Source organism: Malania oleifera, chromosome 1, assembly GCF_029873635.1.
Source record: "Malania oleifera isolate guangnan ecotype guangnan chromosome 1, ASM2987363v1, whole genome shotgun sequence".
Taxonomy (NCBI): Eukaryota; Viridiplantae; Streptophyta; class Magnoliopsida; order Santalales; family Ximeniaceae; genus Malania; species Malania oleifera.
In genome coordinates this window covers 62,722,882-62,740,003 of record NC_080417.1, presented here as the reverse complement: position 1 = coordinate 62,740,003, position 17,122 = coordinate 62,722,882, and positions in this window count along the sequence as shown.

Sequence of the window (17,122 nt, the reverse complement as noted above, 5' to 3'; positions counted from 1 at the left end):
TTTGTGAATGAGAGATGGCAAATTTCGATGACGAAATTTTTGTAAGGAGGGGAGGTTGTAAAAATCCGAACTGTGATAGGTGGGTTTAGTTAATTAAGAGAGGGGCAAATTGGGAATTTAGTAGGCTTCGTCGACGAAGCCAGAGTTCGTCGACGAAGTCCATGCACTGCTCGTCGATGAAGTTCAGAGGCTCGTCGACGAGGAGAAGTCGAGGGGTTTTGAAAATCTAAAAATCCTAGGCTTATCGACGAGGTCATGGTCTCGTCGACGAGAAGACTATAAGGCCTTGTCGACAAGGATGCAATTCATCGACGAGAATGGTTGAGTTAAGGGTGCTATAAATAGATATTTTCATTACTTCTCAGCTAAGAAATCTCATTCTCTCTCTATCTCTCTAGAAACTTTTCCTACTCTCCATCTCTTTAGATTTCTTCGCCATAGGAAGCGAGAATCGTAAATCCAAAGTTACCACGAGGATCGTGGAAGGATTCTCTACAAGTTCTACAGATCAGATTTTTAGTTCGGGTATTTTCGTGTTTTGGTGTAAAATCGAGGTAAGACTCGGTTTTCATTTCTGTTTCAGTAGTTTTGTAGAGAATGGAGTCGTGAGTATATTCTGTACTGTACGTCGTAGGTTTTGGAACTCGGTTCTTTATTTCGGGGCCTTCGAGTTTGGGATTTGCCATTTGGGGAAAGGTAAGGGGATTCAGTTTATGTCGGTTATTTTCAAAATCGGACTTGGTGGAACTATGGTCCACAGTCCTGTGTGCGTTGTGGTTACTCATTTGGGGGGATCTAATGAGTAAAATTATGGGTTTTTCAGGATTACAGTTTTGGAAAAAGGGGGTGACGGGCTGCATCCCTGGTTTTGTTGGAAAACCGAGTGTATATGGTGATTTATACTGTGTAATAGGGATAGCCGTGCCTTGATTTATTTAAACTATATATAGTTGGAAAATTATGACTTTAGATTACCAAATGAGTGTGGTTTTGTTTGGTTATATGAGCATGCATGTGTTGTATTTTGATAAAATAGGAACAAGGTTTCGAATTGTTCTAGGTTTGAAAATCTGGCTTTTGCCAAAGAGTGCGCAATACCACTAGATCGGCCGACTTTCGAGCCGAAGGGTGTGCGAACACCAGATCTGCACCGGTTCAACGCTGATGCTATGCTAGGTTACCAGGGGCACCAGCGTTTGTCGAAGGGTGTGAAATATCACCAGACTGCCGCCGTTTGCCGAAGGGTGTGAAATACTACCAGACACTCCGGCTACGAGCCAAAAGGTGTGACGACACCAGATTGTATTGCTTGTTTTTGTGAAAATGCTGAAACTGGTTTTGATTGTTTTGACTGTTGAACTATGCATGTTAGTATGTCATGATAACACTCATATGCCACACACCGATATAACCTGTATTCTTTCTTACTGAGAGGTGTCTCACCCCTGCTATACATACATATTTTCAGGTCCTTCGGGTAATTGAAGCTAACTTCTTGGTGTATGAGCATAGTGGTTGGTGTATCGCGGATAGCGCTTGGGTAAGTGCTAAGACTTTTGTGCTCGGGTTGTTGTTTTGGAGTATGGTTGATAATCGGGTTATGTTTTGTGCTATGGAGCTTGGACTCCTATTGTATAGACTCTGGTATGGTGCTGTATGTATATAGAAAACCTTTTTTTTTTCCACTGCGTATATTCTGTTGTGTATAGGGTGCCTGAAATCCCATGGGGTTGGACCCTCATCCTTTGTTCTGTATTTTGGTTATATTTGTTTGATACAGGGACATGTTAGATTACATTTTCACCCCTGAATTCCATTTTTGGGTTCGAGGCGTGACATTCGACTTTTATTTTCAAGGAAATTATGTATGTTATAGAACTGAGTTTGGAAGTACTGCTGTTAACAAGAAAACAATTTTAACACAATTCAGGAGGGATTATGATTTTGTGTAAATTTTATGAATGAAACAATGTTCACTTTTGTGTGGCATGAGTATGAAATTTTATGATTTTATGTAATATCAAAATATTATGTTTTCGAAGTAAGCATGTTATTATTGTTTTTCAGGAAAATATTCAAAAGGTACAGGGATTACAAACTATGAGTTTTATATGAAACGCCAGCGTAAAGGCTGTGGTTTTATATGATATGCTAGCGTAAGAGCCGTGGTTTTTATATGACATGTTATGTCGGCGTAAGGGCCATGATTTACAAGATACAAAATGCCGGCGTAAAAGCCGTGAATTTTATATGATATGTTATGCAAAATTTTATGAAAATATTATCATGACAGATATTATTATGAAATAGTCATGTATCATTATTTGGAAATATACTATATGTTAGCAGAACCTGGATGGCTTGGTTTAGGCTTTCACGAAACACGATACTGTAGCTATATGATCACGATCATGTATATATTAGTGCTACCACATGTCATAAGGGATAATGGGAGATTGGCAGTTGATGTGGTTTATGGTAGTGCAGTCGTTCTTCTGGCATCTGGACCAGGAGGGGCAGACCCATCGTACTTACAGACTTATATTGATCTAACGTGGTTGGCCAGCTGTTGCTTGGTACGCCTCGGGCTGCACAACTTAGTCATGTGGGGGTAAGACATGACACCGGCCAGTTATCCATTCAGGGTGTTATTTCATGTACAATTATATATGATGATTTCATGTATAGAAACTCAGTATGTTATACCATGTTATAATAAATTATGTTTTAAACAGATATGATATAAATAGTTCTACCACATATGATTTATGTATTTATATGTATAACACGAAAATACTCGTGTTGCCACACACTGATATTAGTTTATTACTCTTATTGAGAGGTGTCTCACCCTAGCTATATAAAAATTTCAGGAGCCCAGATAGAAGAGCGAATAGAGCTCTGCAGCATTAGAGGTTTACTGTTCTACCCTATCAGAAGGGTAAGTCGTTATATTGGGGTCTGATGAATTTTTGGGTTATGACCTTAGGACACTTTTTGGTCTTTTGGGATATATACATGTATATAACAGTTTTAGTAAAACTCTAGTATTGTGTTGGTTGAGTGATTTGATATGTATATGATTTTACGTTTCCAGCTGCTTAGGTATCTGAGTTGTATTTTAGGTATATCCCTGGTACCCATGGGTCCAGGTTGATTATGTACCCAAACAACGACTCTCCAGTAAAAGGATTTCTTGTATTCATAGGGAAATAAAGAAGCCACTAATATGAGAGAGCTGATGACGCGTGCTTAGAAATACATCAACCTAGAAGAGGTGATGACCACAAGAAGGAGCCAAATTGACCTGAAAGTTAAGAGCTGAACAGATGAGTACAACTAATGAGGCATGAAGAACCAGCCTAATTGATAAGCAAAGCTCATGATGCCTGATGAAATGACCCAACAGATGAGCATAACTTATCAGGCTTGAAGAAACATCCCAACAGATGAGTACAATTCATTAGGTTTGAAGAAACGACCCAACGAAGGAGCACAGCTTATCAGGACTGATGAAACGACCCAATAGACACAACTCATTAGGCTTGAAGAAATGACCCAATAGATGAGCACTGCTTATCAGGCTTGAAGAAACAACCCAACAGATGAGTATCGCTTATGAGGCCCAAAGACCAGCCAACAAATAAGTACAGCTCTTGAGGCATGAAAATTTTGCCCAATTGATGAACAAAGCTAATGAGGCCTAAAGAAACGGCCCAATAGATGAGAACAACTTATCAAGCCTGAAGAAACGACTCAATAGATGAGCACCACTTATCAGACCTGAAGAAACGACCCAATAGATGAGCACAACTCATTAAGCCTGAAGAAATGCCCCAACTGATGAGCACAACTCATCAGGTATGAAGAAATGGCCCAACAAATGAGCATAGCTCATCAGGCCTGAAGAAACTGCCCAACTGATGAGCAAAGCTCACGAGGCCTGAAAAAATGGCCCAATAGATGAGCATAGTATTAAAAATGGTGTAGTCCAAAGGGGGGGAGGGGTGAATTGGGTGTTTAAAAAATTCAACGTAATGCTTTAATAATTTTAACCACATTTTAAGCAAGTGATTTAAGTATGCAAATGAAATCAATACTCACAAAAAATGTGAACAAATATAAATATGCTCGAATTAAAGAGATTAGGAAAGAGAGAATAAAACCTGTGTTTTTACAAGGTTCGACAATCCTTGCCTACGTCCTTGCCTCAAGTAACCCACTTGAGGATTCCACTATGCAGTCCTTCAATATGCGGAGAAACCTATCTTTTTTAGTAAGTGGAGATGCCTTCTACAAAACTCCTTCAATAGGCAGATTCACCTCTGTTCTTTATGTATGTGAAGTTTCCTCTCTCCTTTGCTTGGGCAGAGCACCCCACTCCTTCACTAGGCTGAGCTGCCTCTCTCCTTTCGGTAGGTGGAGTTACCTCTCTCCTTCAATGGGTAGAGACGCCTTTACAAGTGGAATCAACGAAAATGATGTAGAAAGAGTGTTCCTTAATTGAGCGAATAAGCACAATAAGAGTACCACACTAATACACTATCAAAAGATTATGAATGAAACTCAAGGAGTAATTAGAAGGTCTTTCTTCAATAAATGATTTTCAAGAATGATGTTTGAGCAAGAAAGTAAGTGTGCACTTGAAAAAATGAACTAGAAAAGAAAAGTGCTTGATGATTTTCAATCAAGATAAAAAAAAAAAAGAAATTTGGATATGTATAATGGATGTATATCTCCCTTTTCTTCTTGCTAAAATAAGTTAGAAACCTTGCATTTATAGGTAAGATGGTCTACTAGCCGTTTTATGGCCGTTGGACTTTTAAAAATAATTTATCTTTTGAAAACTAGTTGTTTTATGGCTGTTGTGGCAATTTGCTGCAATTTTCGGTCAACCGGATTGCTAGTTCGGTTGCACAAGTTTCTAGGAAATTTCAGCCTCGAACACCTTTAAGTATTTGGGGCATAATGTTTTCTAGAGAACTTCAAATAGGGCGATTTTGCTATCAACAGAAAGTTAAGAAAAGCTTCCACAACTTTCATGTTGAACATTGTTGAAGATGAGAAGTTATGGATCAAGAAAATCATACATCAATGCGGCGGCAGAAAAAGGAAGGGGTTTTGGAGAATCTTTTTATAGGGTTTTTCATTCCAAAAATGATTTTAACACTTTGAAATAATTTTTACATATTTATAAAATGATTTTCAATGAAATATAGAGTGCCTAGGGTCCAACTAAGGTTACATATGAGCTTCTTTACATAATCAATGATGGTGTACTCACATAGGCCCTATTTGTAAAATATATGAAATAAGTTCTTTTAATTTATTCAAGCTCGGACTTCATATGCTCCATAATCATAGCCATAACTTTCAAGTTTGGTCTTTATAAGTTCTATGTTCATAGCCAAATATCATTGTCTTGTACACTTTATGGCTTTCCAATTTGCATATGTTATTGTGCTTAATACCTCAATCCCTGTAAACACACTTAGTAACACAATTAGATGCCTTAACTTGCCATTATCAAAACGGGACGAAACCTAAAAAAGCCAACACACGACTTATTAGGCTTGAAGAAACGACCTAATAGATGAGCACAACTCATTAGGCCTGAAGAAATGGCCCAACAGATGAGCATGACTCATCAGGCCTGAAGAAACGACCCAAGAGATGAACATGGCTCATAAGGCCCAAAGACTAGCCCAATAGATGAACACAACTCATGAGGCATGAAGAATCGGCCCAGTTGATGATCAAAGCTCATGATGCCTAAAGAAATGACCGAACAAATGAGCAAAACTCATCAGGCCTGAAGAAACAACCCAACAGATGAGCACAACTCATCAATTTTGAAGAAAAGACCTAATAGATAAGCACATCTCATCAGACGTGAAGAAACGACCCAACAGATGAGCACAACTCATTAAGCATGAAGAAACGGCCCAAAAAATGAGCACAACTCAGTAGGTCTGAAGAAACGACCCAACTGATGAGCAAAGCTCATGAGGTCTGAAAAAAACGACCCAATAGATGAGCACAACTCATCAGGCCTGAAGAAATGACCCAACAAATGAGCATTGCTTATTAGGCCCAAAGACCAAACCAACATATGAGCACAACTCATGAGACATGAAGAACCGGCCCAATTGATAAGCAAAACTCATGAGGCTAGAAGAAATGACCCAACAGATGAACATTGCTCATTAGGCATGAAGAAATGACCCAATAGATGATCACAACTCATCAAGTTTAAAGAAATGACCCAACTAATGAGCAAAACTCATAAGACCTAAAAAGATAGCCCAAACGGAAGTGTACAACTCATGAGACATGAAGAAACGACCCAAATGATGAACAAAGCTCATGAGGTCTGAAGATAGCCCAAACAGATGAGCACAACTCATGAGGTATGAAGAAACGACCCAATTGATAAGTAAAACTCATGAGGGTTGAAGAGATAGTACAAAGAGTTACTTATATTATGAAATCCAAATGAAGAGCTGCTCAGATTAAATAATCCAACTAAAGGAGCTCCTCGGATCATTAGCTGTTTGGATTAATGGCTGCTTGGATTGAAGCTGTTTGGATTAAGAGTTGCTCAAAGAGCTGCTCGGATTAAGAAATCGAAAGGAAGAACAGGTTATTAAATAATCCAACAAAAGGTGCTGCTCTGATTTTTGACATGAAGATACAGCCAAACAGCTCCTCGGAGCACATCATATTCCCGATCAAATAATTGGCTCGGATGAACCGAGGTCGGTTCGGTGGTTTGTGAGCGGCTCAGACGAGTAAGATGGAAGGATTGGTTTGACGGTTCCTAAACGGCTCGAATAATATAACAACATCGACTCGACAAGTGATTAAGCAGCTCGGACGAGCCGAGAACGATATGGACAAAACAGACGCAATTCAGATGATATGGAAACTGCTCGGATAAGCCGATAAGCTGTTTGGTAAGAACGAAAGCAGCTCGAAAGAATACATGACAAAAAAGAAGAAGAGGAGATTACCTTCTAACAACATTCAAAGTTTTCAAACTTTGGAAATGAGTTTCAAAAATTTGAAACCTGAAAGAGGGGGGGGGGGGGGGAGGCAATTGATATACCCCAAAAATATCCTCATTGAAAAGGAGGAGCAGTTTTAATTCTCCATTAAACCACCTTCCATAATCGACGGGAAGATTAAATTACACATTGATGAGAGGGGCGGTTGTGAAAGCATATTCCAAAACCTCCAAATCAATGTCCATAAAGTTTAAGTAATTCTCGCAAGTGCAATGATGCGCTCATAATTATTGGATCACTGAAGGGTAAACCTCCACCACTATAAAAGGAGGACGTGGGGAAGAAGTAAGACATCTCATTTGTACATATTTTTTTATTATTATTTTTAACCTCTTAACAAAATCTCTTACTTAAGCATTAGAGTGATCATTCGGAGTACATTCGGAACTTCCAAGCTATCCTTACCTTCCGGCTTTCATGTGGTTGTGATCGAAAAAGTTTTCTAAAAATCATTCAATTTCATTTAGCAACAAATATTTTTATTAAAAAGAAAAAAACTCAACAGAAAAATTGCAATTGGCTCGGAGAATTACTTGTGAGTTGCGGCATGCTTCCACTTCCAGTGGATAGAGATGACAATCTGGCGGATGACTACGCGGACTTGCATTTAAATGAAAATGCTGGGTTCACAAGAGAAACATACGAGCTGTGGTGGCCCCTCCCCACGCAGGGCTTGAATAAAAAATAAATAAATTTTAAAGAGTATGCCATAATCGTTTGTAATGGGTAAGGAAGGATTTGTCTGCTGAAATGAAGGCAGCCGAGAAAAGAATGATTAAAATTTATTTTGGCAGAGTCAGTGTTTCAACTGTGTGATTTTAATTTTTAATATTTAATATAAAATCACTGTTCACGTGCAGCTTTGCAGGTATAGCGTAGGCAGTAGAACCGTGTCTGTCGACTATTGACCATTGCCATTTGCATCGCATCATGCGGCCAAAAGATGAAAAATGTTAAAAGAGTTTTCAAAAGAGTTTGCAGATCTTTGTTTAGTTAAAAGCTTTATAATATCACATGTGCCCCCTTCCTCTCTGTTCAGTGAGACTTATTAATTGAGCTTCTCTGTTGAATAGCATAAATAAAGTGAGAAGGCTAGAGAGAGAGAGAGAGAGAGAGATAGTCTGGGTGGACATGGTGGAACATGCATGCAAGGGAGGCAGAACGAGAAAGAGCATGCGAAGAGACAGTGGGTGGTTATTCACTTATTTGGCCGAAAGCAACAAGCAAAATTGGAGTGTTGGAGACAAAAAATTGAAGACGGAAAATTGTCTACCCCACCTCCCCCATCCATTACGTATAGATATATATATATATATATATATATATATATATATATATATATTTGAAGATGACCTTCTATCTATTATAGGAGAGCCCATCCACGGGTTATGATTTTATAAATAGATTTTAAATAATAATTAAATTATAGGTCTTCTTCTAAAAAATTGTGAAGTTCTAATTTCATTTTAAATTATAAAATTTAAATAACTAATTGATCCGTTGTTAATGGCCGTCAATCAAGTCTTAATTTGTCTTTTATAAATCTCTATAATCCAAAAAATACTCCTTATTTGATTATCGATAACTATGGTGGAAGACTTTAGTGCTACTTCCCCTGTGAGAGAGAGAGAGAGAGAGAGAGAGAGTGAAATAGGGAGAGAAAATTTTCACTTTTGAATGCCTGGTTGTTGAAATATTTTCTAAAATATACGATTTTATGGGTGAGTTTTTCAAAGTCTTCGTTCCATGAATTTTCTAAAGCATTTAAAGTTGTGTGAGTTTGTCCCACATTGAAAAAAGTGGAAAAGGAAATATTGTTAATAAATGATAAGGTGAAATAATCTCTTAAAATTGGTTAAGAGAAAGTGTTAGTGTGTACTATAGTGCACCTTAGGATGGACGCTAGTGCCACATTTACTTGGTGCACATGCACATGCACGCTTGCATCGTTGCGAGATCGTGACCGTTGATCATGATCGGCCACAGCTCGATCGGGTTGACATTGGGTGCGACCAGGTCGAGTCTGCAACCTTTTGAAAAAGACATGATTTTGTCTATAAATAGACATGATTAACTCCACAAAATATACAAGAAAATTCATCATTCTCTCATTCTCTTTCTCTCAAATCCTTCCACAAATTATATCCTTTTTAAATATGGATTCTATTTTCTGCAGAGATAGAATTCCATAAAATTTGTTTAGATTACTCTAAGGGTGTTTGATATCAGTTTTCGTTTGTGTATAATGCAAACTGATATCAGATCATATTCTGAGTTTCATTGTATTTTAGAAATGTATTTGCTTATCCAATACACACCAAATTGGTGGAGGCAAATAACGTTTTAAGAAAAACGACATTGTAAAGTGTCTTGAAATATTTTTAGTACTGCAGCATTTTCCTCTTCTTATTCCTATACTCATGTTCTCTCGTAAGAAATAAAGATTTATGTTTATTATTTATTTTTAAATTAACCTTTTAAAGACATAATAATATAAGCGTAAAAAGTTAAATTTTCACTTTCTAATCTGCCTCCACCTGTCTCAGAGAAATGCAGCTATTGCATTCTTTAATTTCATCCAATAAATATCCTTGTCAACAATTTTTAAAAAGGAAAATAAGGATTGGTTTTTAATATATATTTTTTCATTTTAAATTTTTAAAGAACTAAAAAATAAAAAGAGGTATAACACATAAAAATATTGTTAATTATATAATAAGTTAAACGTTAATTGTTTTTTGAAAAAAAAGAAGTTTTTTTTTTTTTAAAGAAAAGGGTTTAGTGATTAACTTTATTTTTTTATTTTTAATGATTAATATAAAGTATGTATGATTAGCAATAATTTTATGACTAAAAATTATATAATTATACAAATACAATTATATAATTATGCATATGACATTATGTTCCAACCACAAGGTTGATTCACTAATTCGACCCGTCCAATCAACTTAGTGAATTTTCTAAATTGGTCAATGGTCTAATTTTTAAAACTATAGTGCAATAACAACAAAAAAGAAAAAGAAAATTAATAGAAAGCACATGAGCAACAAAATTCAAATATACATAGAAAAGCGCACATAATTTGTAGTCATGCCTAATAACCACATCGACATGCTCATAAGATATTCTTTCATTCGTCACAATATTATTATCATATAATTGAAGATGGTTCAAGTGGTGAAAGTTTAAGGAATAACAATAAGAAATGAAAAACAAAATAGAAAGAAAACACATGAGCACCAGAATATGAGTGGGCCCCACGATATGTAATCATGCCCGATAACCACATCGACATTCCCATAAGGGAATTTGAACATGATTAATACACATTACTCTATGCCCTACTAAAATTCATCTCATTTTTTCATACCACTATGATCATAGTTAGACCTATGATCCAATCAACTTTTTCTCCCATATGATTTGCAAACCATATCATGTTTTTAGAATAGGTAAAAAATATAAAAAATAAAAATTATACCTATTTTTTTTTTCAAAATGAAATGACTAAGTTTGTAACATTTACACATTCCTTTGGATAATTCAAATAAACAACGCGTGGGAGACAACCTTCATCAAAATAGTATCCTAACAAAATAGATGATGTTTTCTTCCTTCTTTATCTTTTTAAGAATCTCAAATTTGATTTTAAAATGTAATGCTTTGGTGCCAACTTTGTTGACAAATTGCACATTTCAAACTTGGAAGCAAGTCAACATGGAATTTTCATTTGAGATATTCATTTTCTCATATAAAATTCGGAGCCAGAGTGCTAGATTGCATTCAAAGATGACTCAAAATAAAGTTTCCAAAAAAGGCCGGTTTAAACAAAAATTAGAATCCAATTATTTCACTTGTAATCGCTAGTTTTAAAAAAGTCAAAAAAGATTCAATGCATGAAATAGTGAATCACACTTTGATCGTTGCATCGATTTTCTTGAACATCTTCAATAGATTGGATCATTGAAGCTTAGAAGTTGCTAAAAAAAGATTGAGTAGAAGAGATCAATGCTTTTGGAAGTAAGTGGGCAAGACTTTACTATGTAGTTGTCACTTGTTAAGAATTGGTGAGAATCTCAAATAATGAAATTGTGATGAGCTCAACACTAAAGGAGTTGAATTTATATTTGAGTTCATGGAATCATTTTGGAAGGTAAATGGATTGGGAGAAAATTTTGTGAAATCTCATGGAATTATTTTGGAAGGTAGATGAATTGGGACCAAATTTTATGAAATCTATTGAAAGTGATGGTGTAGTCCCAAGAGAGGGGTGAATTGGATATTTTAAATTTTAATGTGTGGAAGGTTGATTTATTTTAATACTTATTTATTACGCCCCCTTTAAATAATCTTAATCACCACAAATAACTAATTAGCAAACGACTATATGTACCAATGAGCAATCCTAAATATATATAATTGAAATACAAGAATTATTTTATCTCAAGCAAATTTAAATAGGTGATAAGATATACAAATATTGATCTTGTATTTAATTAATGAATATTTCAATCTCAAACAATCCCAACAAATTTAACCAAGCAAATACTCTTCTTGTATTCAAACAATTTATCAATCAATATGAAATAATCTCAACTGATTAAATCAATTTAGAAACTTGCAATTTCAGCAGTGTTTCATTTGCAATGAAAATTGAATCGTTCACAATATTCACAAATGATGTTAAATCAATTTCTGTTTCCTCAAATCAATCTCAGCATTCAACACTTCCTAACTCAATTTTAAATCATGCACAACAGTTAATAATTAATAAATAATTGCATAAAAGTAAAGAGGTTAAGGGAAAGAAGAACACCCAGATTTTTTACAAGGTTTGACGTCTCACCTACATCCTTGCCTCAAGCAACCCGCTGTGAGGATTTTCCTTACTCTCTCTCTCTCTCTCCATTCAATAGGTGGAGTTCCTTCTCCACTTAGTAGGCGGAGACCCCTCTCTAGCAAGAACACCCCTCTTGCTAGGCAATGATTCTATCCCCGAATTGTCAAGTTACAATAAGCAACAATATTTTTTTCGTACAAGCAAAATACTCTCTGAATAGAGCAAATATGTATAAAGTAAAATCACTATGAACCTATTAATATGAAGATGCAATAAAGATCAAAAGATAGCTAGGGTTTTTTGAACTGGGATATTAGAAATTGAAGAGCAAAACCAGAGTTTGAATTTCAATAAACAAGAATGATGCACAACAGCTTGAACAAAAAGAAAACTATGATTTTTGCGTGCAATTCGAACGATTAGGGTTGCCCTAATGTGATTAGGGTTGCCCTCAAATACTTGGTTTTGAAATCAGACTGTTTGCACAAGTTTTACAAACCATATCTTGTAAAAAAAAAGGAAATTAATCGAGTTATTTGCAACTTATATCGCGATCTTTAGTCGTCTGAACCAATTAAAACATACGCTTCTAAACACGTAGAGTCTCTTCAGGCACCTGGACCATAAGTCCAGTCGCTTGACCCTATTCGGGTGACTAAACTATCATTCAGTCACCTGAACCAACACTTTCTGATCTTTTAACACTAGTAGTAGCCATTTAGTTGACTAAGCATACTCCTCAGGCACCTAAACACTCTGTAATTCAGTGTTTTTCATATTTTTGATTCCAAAACTTATTTGTATTCGTTTAAAAAAAATTATTTGGACTTTGTAAAGATATTTTCCAAGTTGTTAAATAGGTCTCTAAGTCCAATACTTAATCCTAAGAGCTTCATAAAAAAACTTAAAATTGAGAAACACTTACATGAGACTTATAATACATTTAAAAAGAAATAAACCCTAAGTCTTCATGTAATGAAGCTTTAACTTCATCCAAGCTTTGACCAATTCTTCATTTAGCTTGTTTTCTTCATAGCTTTTGAATGAGCTTTGGCCAATCTTGATGAGTCCCTTAAATGCCCTATTTTAGGCCCTCAATCCTCATTTATTTTGTATGTAACTCTTTGTTAACATAGTTCGGAGTTATGCAAGGTTTATTTGTGTTTCTGGAAAAACAGGTTAAAATCGAGGAGTTAGGCAATACAAGAAGCCAAAGGAGTATTTGGATTACACAAAGCTCAAATCAGCTGCTCAGCCAAAATCCTAGAGCCTCACAACATCAAAGGAAAGAAGACTGTTCGACCATGTGGTGCGACTAGCAACACAAGGGGCGACTAGATCATAAGCTGCAGACTCCAAGGTTTAGAGTGTAGAAAAATGCTGCAAGGTTCGACTAAGTGATCCTCAAGGGTGACTAGGTCGAGATATTGAGGCTGATTGAGTCAGAGATACTAAGAGTCTTGACCAAGTGCTTGACCAAGGAGACCTTGAAGGGTGACCAAGTTGAGATCCTGATCTCAACTGAATATTGAGATACTGGAAGTCTCAATCAGTAGCTCAACCAGCAAGACCCTGTTATGCGACTAAGTCGAAGATGCTAAAGTTTAAATTCTTGATTTCTTACGAGCCTCGACTAGGGGAAAGCATAGGTACGACTTGGTCGATAGCGACAATATTTTGTGCGAGCTTTCGACTGAACTTTCCTATTTTGAAATTCAAAACTTGTAAACCCTAATGGGTATAAATATTAGCTTCAAATATGTTCTCAGGGTTCCTCTTTGGCCTCTCTTAGATTAGTGATAAACTTAAGATATCATTGAGAGCCATTTAGAGTAGAAATTAGTGTATATTCAATACTTGTTCGTTCCTTTTTGGCCTCTTTTAGGTTAGTGACATACCTAAAACGTCATTGAGAACCAAAGTCGATTAGATTTACTGCTTTCAATTTAAATTCTTGTTCTGGTTTTCAGTTGTATACTTGATTGTTAGTGACAGACTATTAAGTTTGCAATTGAAGCCATCTTTTACTTGCTTTCCTTTACATGCTTTCATTTACATGCTTTGATTTCATTACCATGCTTTTACTTTCATGCACCTTTAATCCTTGGATTGTGATGAAGTCTTAGGGATAGGACAGCACTACTATCGATTCAATTAGATATATGTAGTAGACTACTGATACTAAAAAGGTTTTCATGATCTGTGTGCTCCGGACGTTTGGTGCACCCTTGCTACCCTATGCCCTCAAATGGCCCCTTTCACCATCTAGCCTAATATGGATAGCTGACCGAATATAGTTTACGCACACGACAGTCTAAGTCGGATTCATAAACTCAGCATTACTTTGTAGGAGTAGAGTTAAAGTAAAATTTACATGGTTTTAGTAGATTGTTAGAAAAAACCAATTAAAATCTCTTCTTTTTATTTTCTTTTATACAAAGCTATAATAAACTAGTCTAGAAGTGGTGAATAACTGCACCTGAGTCCATGAGGATCGATACCCGACTTTCTCATTTTCTACAAATCTTGGGATTAATTAAGTTGTGTAAATTGTATTTTTGGTAGTTAAGGACCCAAACCTTGGCAAGCCTAGCAAATTTTGGAGTCGTTGCCGCGGAACTAGATAATGGTTATAAACCAATTTCTAGTTTAGAATATTATTGCTTTGTTTTTCTTTTATTTTTGTTTTTGTTTCATATATTGAAGTCTTGATTCTGTGTGCTATAAGTGTATATGCTGGGTTTGCGTTCTTTGGATTTAGAGGTAGTGCTTATAAACCCTGAGATTGAGAGATCCATAGGTCCTTTTAGAAACCCACTTCGAATCCCGAGTTTGCTGAGTTGTCCGAACCCAAAGTTATGGCCAAATGTAATCCGGTTCTCGCTGTTCAAATCCCAGAACCCTAAGCTCCCCACCAACCTGTGGTAGATGAGCAACATCTTGGTCCTCTTAGGGACTACTTTGTACCCAACACCTACACCACGCTGTCTTGCATTCGATATTCGAATGTCGAGGCGGTGCAATTTGAGATAAAGAATTCTATCATCTCGACAATTTCCAACTTTTATGGGAATTCTAATGAATATGCCTATAAGCATCTAGATGAATTTCTCGAGATTTTTTCCACCATTCGAATCCATAATTTTGGTGACGATGCCCTCCACTTGAGGCTTTTCCCGTTCTCTCTAAAGGATAAGGTCAAATATTGACTGACGTCCTTAAAGCCGAAATCGGTGACAAACTGGGCCATCATGCATCATAAGTTCTTAAAGAAGTACTTCCCAATTGGGAAGACCAACTAGCTTAGAAGAGTCATCACTTGTTTCTCTCAATTAGATGGGGAACTATTTTTCGAGACTTGGTTGCACTTTAGGGACCTCTTACGTAAATGCCCACACCATCAGGCCCCTAAGTGGCAATTAGTTTAGACCTTATATGAAGGTTTGGCTTTACAAGACCGGTCCATGGTAGATGCATCTTGTGGAGGTACTTTCCTCACTAAACACGAGAATGAGGTCGGGGTTCTCTTCGAGAACCTCACCAAGAATTCTCAACACCATATTGTTGGTAGTCGTAGACCATCCGATCCTTCCACTTCCAAACCTAACACTACAAAAAATTAGGGTATTAGTGAAGGATCAAATCCGTCATTAATACTTATAGATTCGTCATTAATACTATTAGTAACGAATTTATAAGTATTAGTGACAGTTTTAAAATAGTTGCTATATCTACTATTACTACTAACTATTAGTGACAAATTTAAAATTCGTCACTAATAATGGAGTATTTATGACAGATTATAACCATCACTAAAACCCTAATACCATCACTATAAATTCTACATCGGCTTAGCTCAAATTTGTCACTAATAGTAGGGTATTAGTGATGAATTTTAAATTCATCACTAATAGTACAATATTAGTGAAGGATTCAAATTCGTCACTAATAGTAGGGTATTAGTGACGAATTACAAATTCGTCGCTAGTAATAAAGTATTAGTGAAGGATTAAAATTCGTCACTAATAGTGGAGTATTAGTGACGGTTTTTAGATTCGTTACTAATAATATGCTATTAGTGAACCCTACTATTAGTAACGAATTTGAAACATTCACTAATACTTTATTATTAGTGACGAATTTGTAATTCGTCACTGATGCCCTACTATTAGTGACGAATTTGAATCCTTCACTAATAATTAAAAAATTTTAAAAATCTTTAATACTAATTTTTTTTAATCATCAATTCCTATAAAAATTTGTAATTATATTTTCACATACATAACCTAAAACCATAATTAATAAAGAAATAACTTCTGTTCAGATAACAAAATTTTTTTTCAAAATATTCAAAATTCAAATACAAATACTAGTACAAATTCAAATTAAAATACAAAAATTCCATTTGTTCAAATAAAAATAAAAATTAAAAAAAATAATCAAAAGTTGCATCCGACGACTGTAGTGCATGCATGCATGACATCGTGCTGATGTTATGACAACCGCGAACCTTACAAATTAAGAATCATAAAAACAAAAAATTAGTATGCAAATGGAGAGCTAGTGCTCAGTATAATCAGGAAAAAAAAAAAATATAGAGAGTGCGTCGTACAATAATTTTCAAACCTAAACGAATAACTGAAATGAATGTGAATGGGGTACATATGAATATATAAATAGTTGCATGCATCAAACCACACACGTAAACACTTTAACTCATTCTCAAAACAGAATATCCTTGGTGGTGGACAAATGATAATACTTATCCATAGTTAAAAGCAAATGATTTGCCATGTATGTTAATAAATGCAAATTTAAGGCTTAATGAAATGACTTTTCGTTTAAATTTCACTCATCCTTTCAAAAATATTTTAACATTCATTTCATTACAATTATCATTGTACATGGTTTTTTTTTGGAAAAATTTTAATGAAAATTTGGCAGCATGCTGTCTATAAATTGGACATTTTCTTATAAAACTTGTACTTGATAGGTTCAAATAAGTCATTTATAATTCAGTTCAAGGCACACGAGAACCTATATCCACTACCAGCATGCAATACACATCAACTGCATCTGTCATGCCGGAGGCATTCTAGACTAGCATGCAATCAGGTAGCAATCAACAAATCACAATATATAAACTATCCATTAAAGAATATAAATAGCAGAGAACAGTGGATAGTATTGAGTTCAGTGTAGTATTGTTATT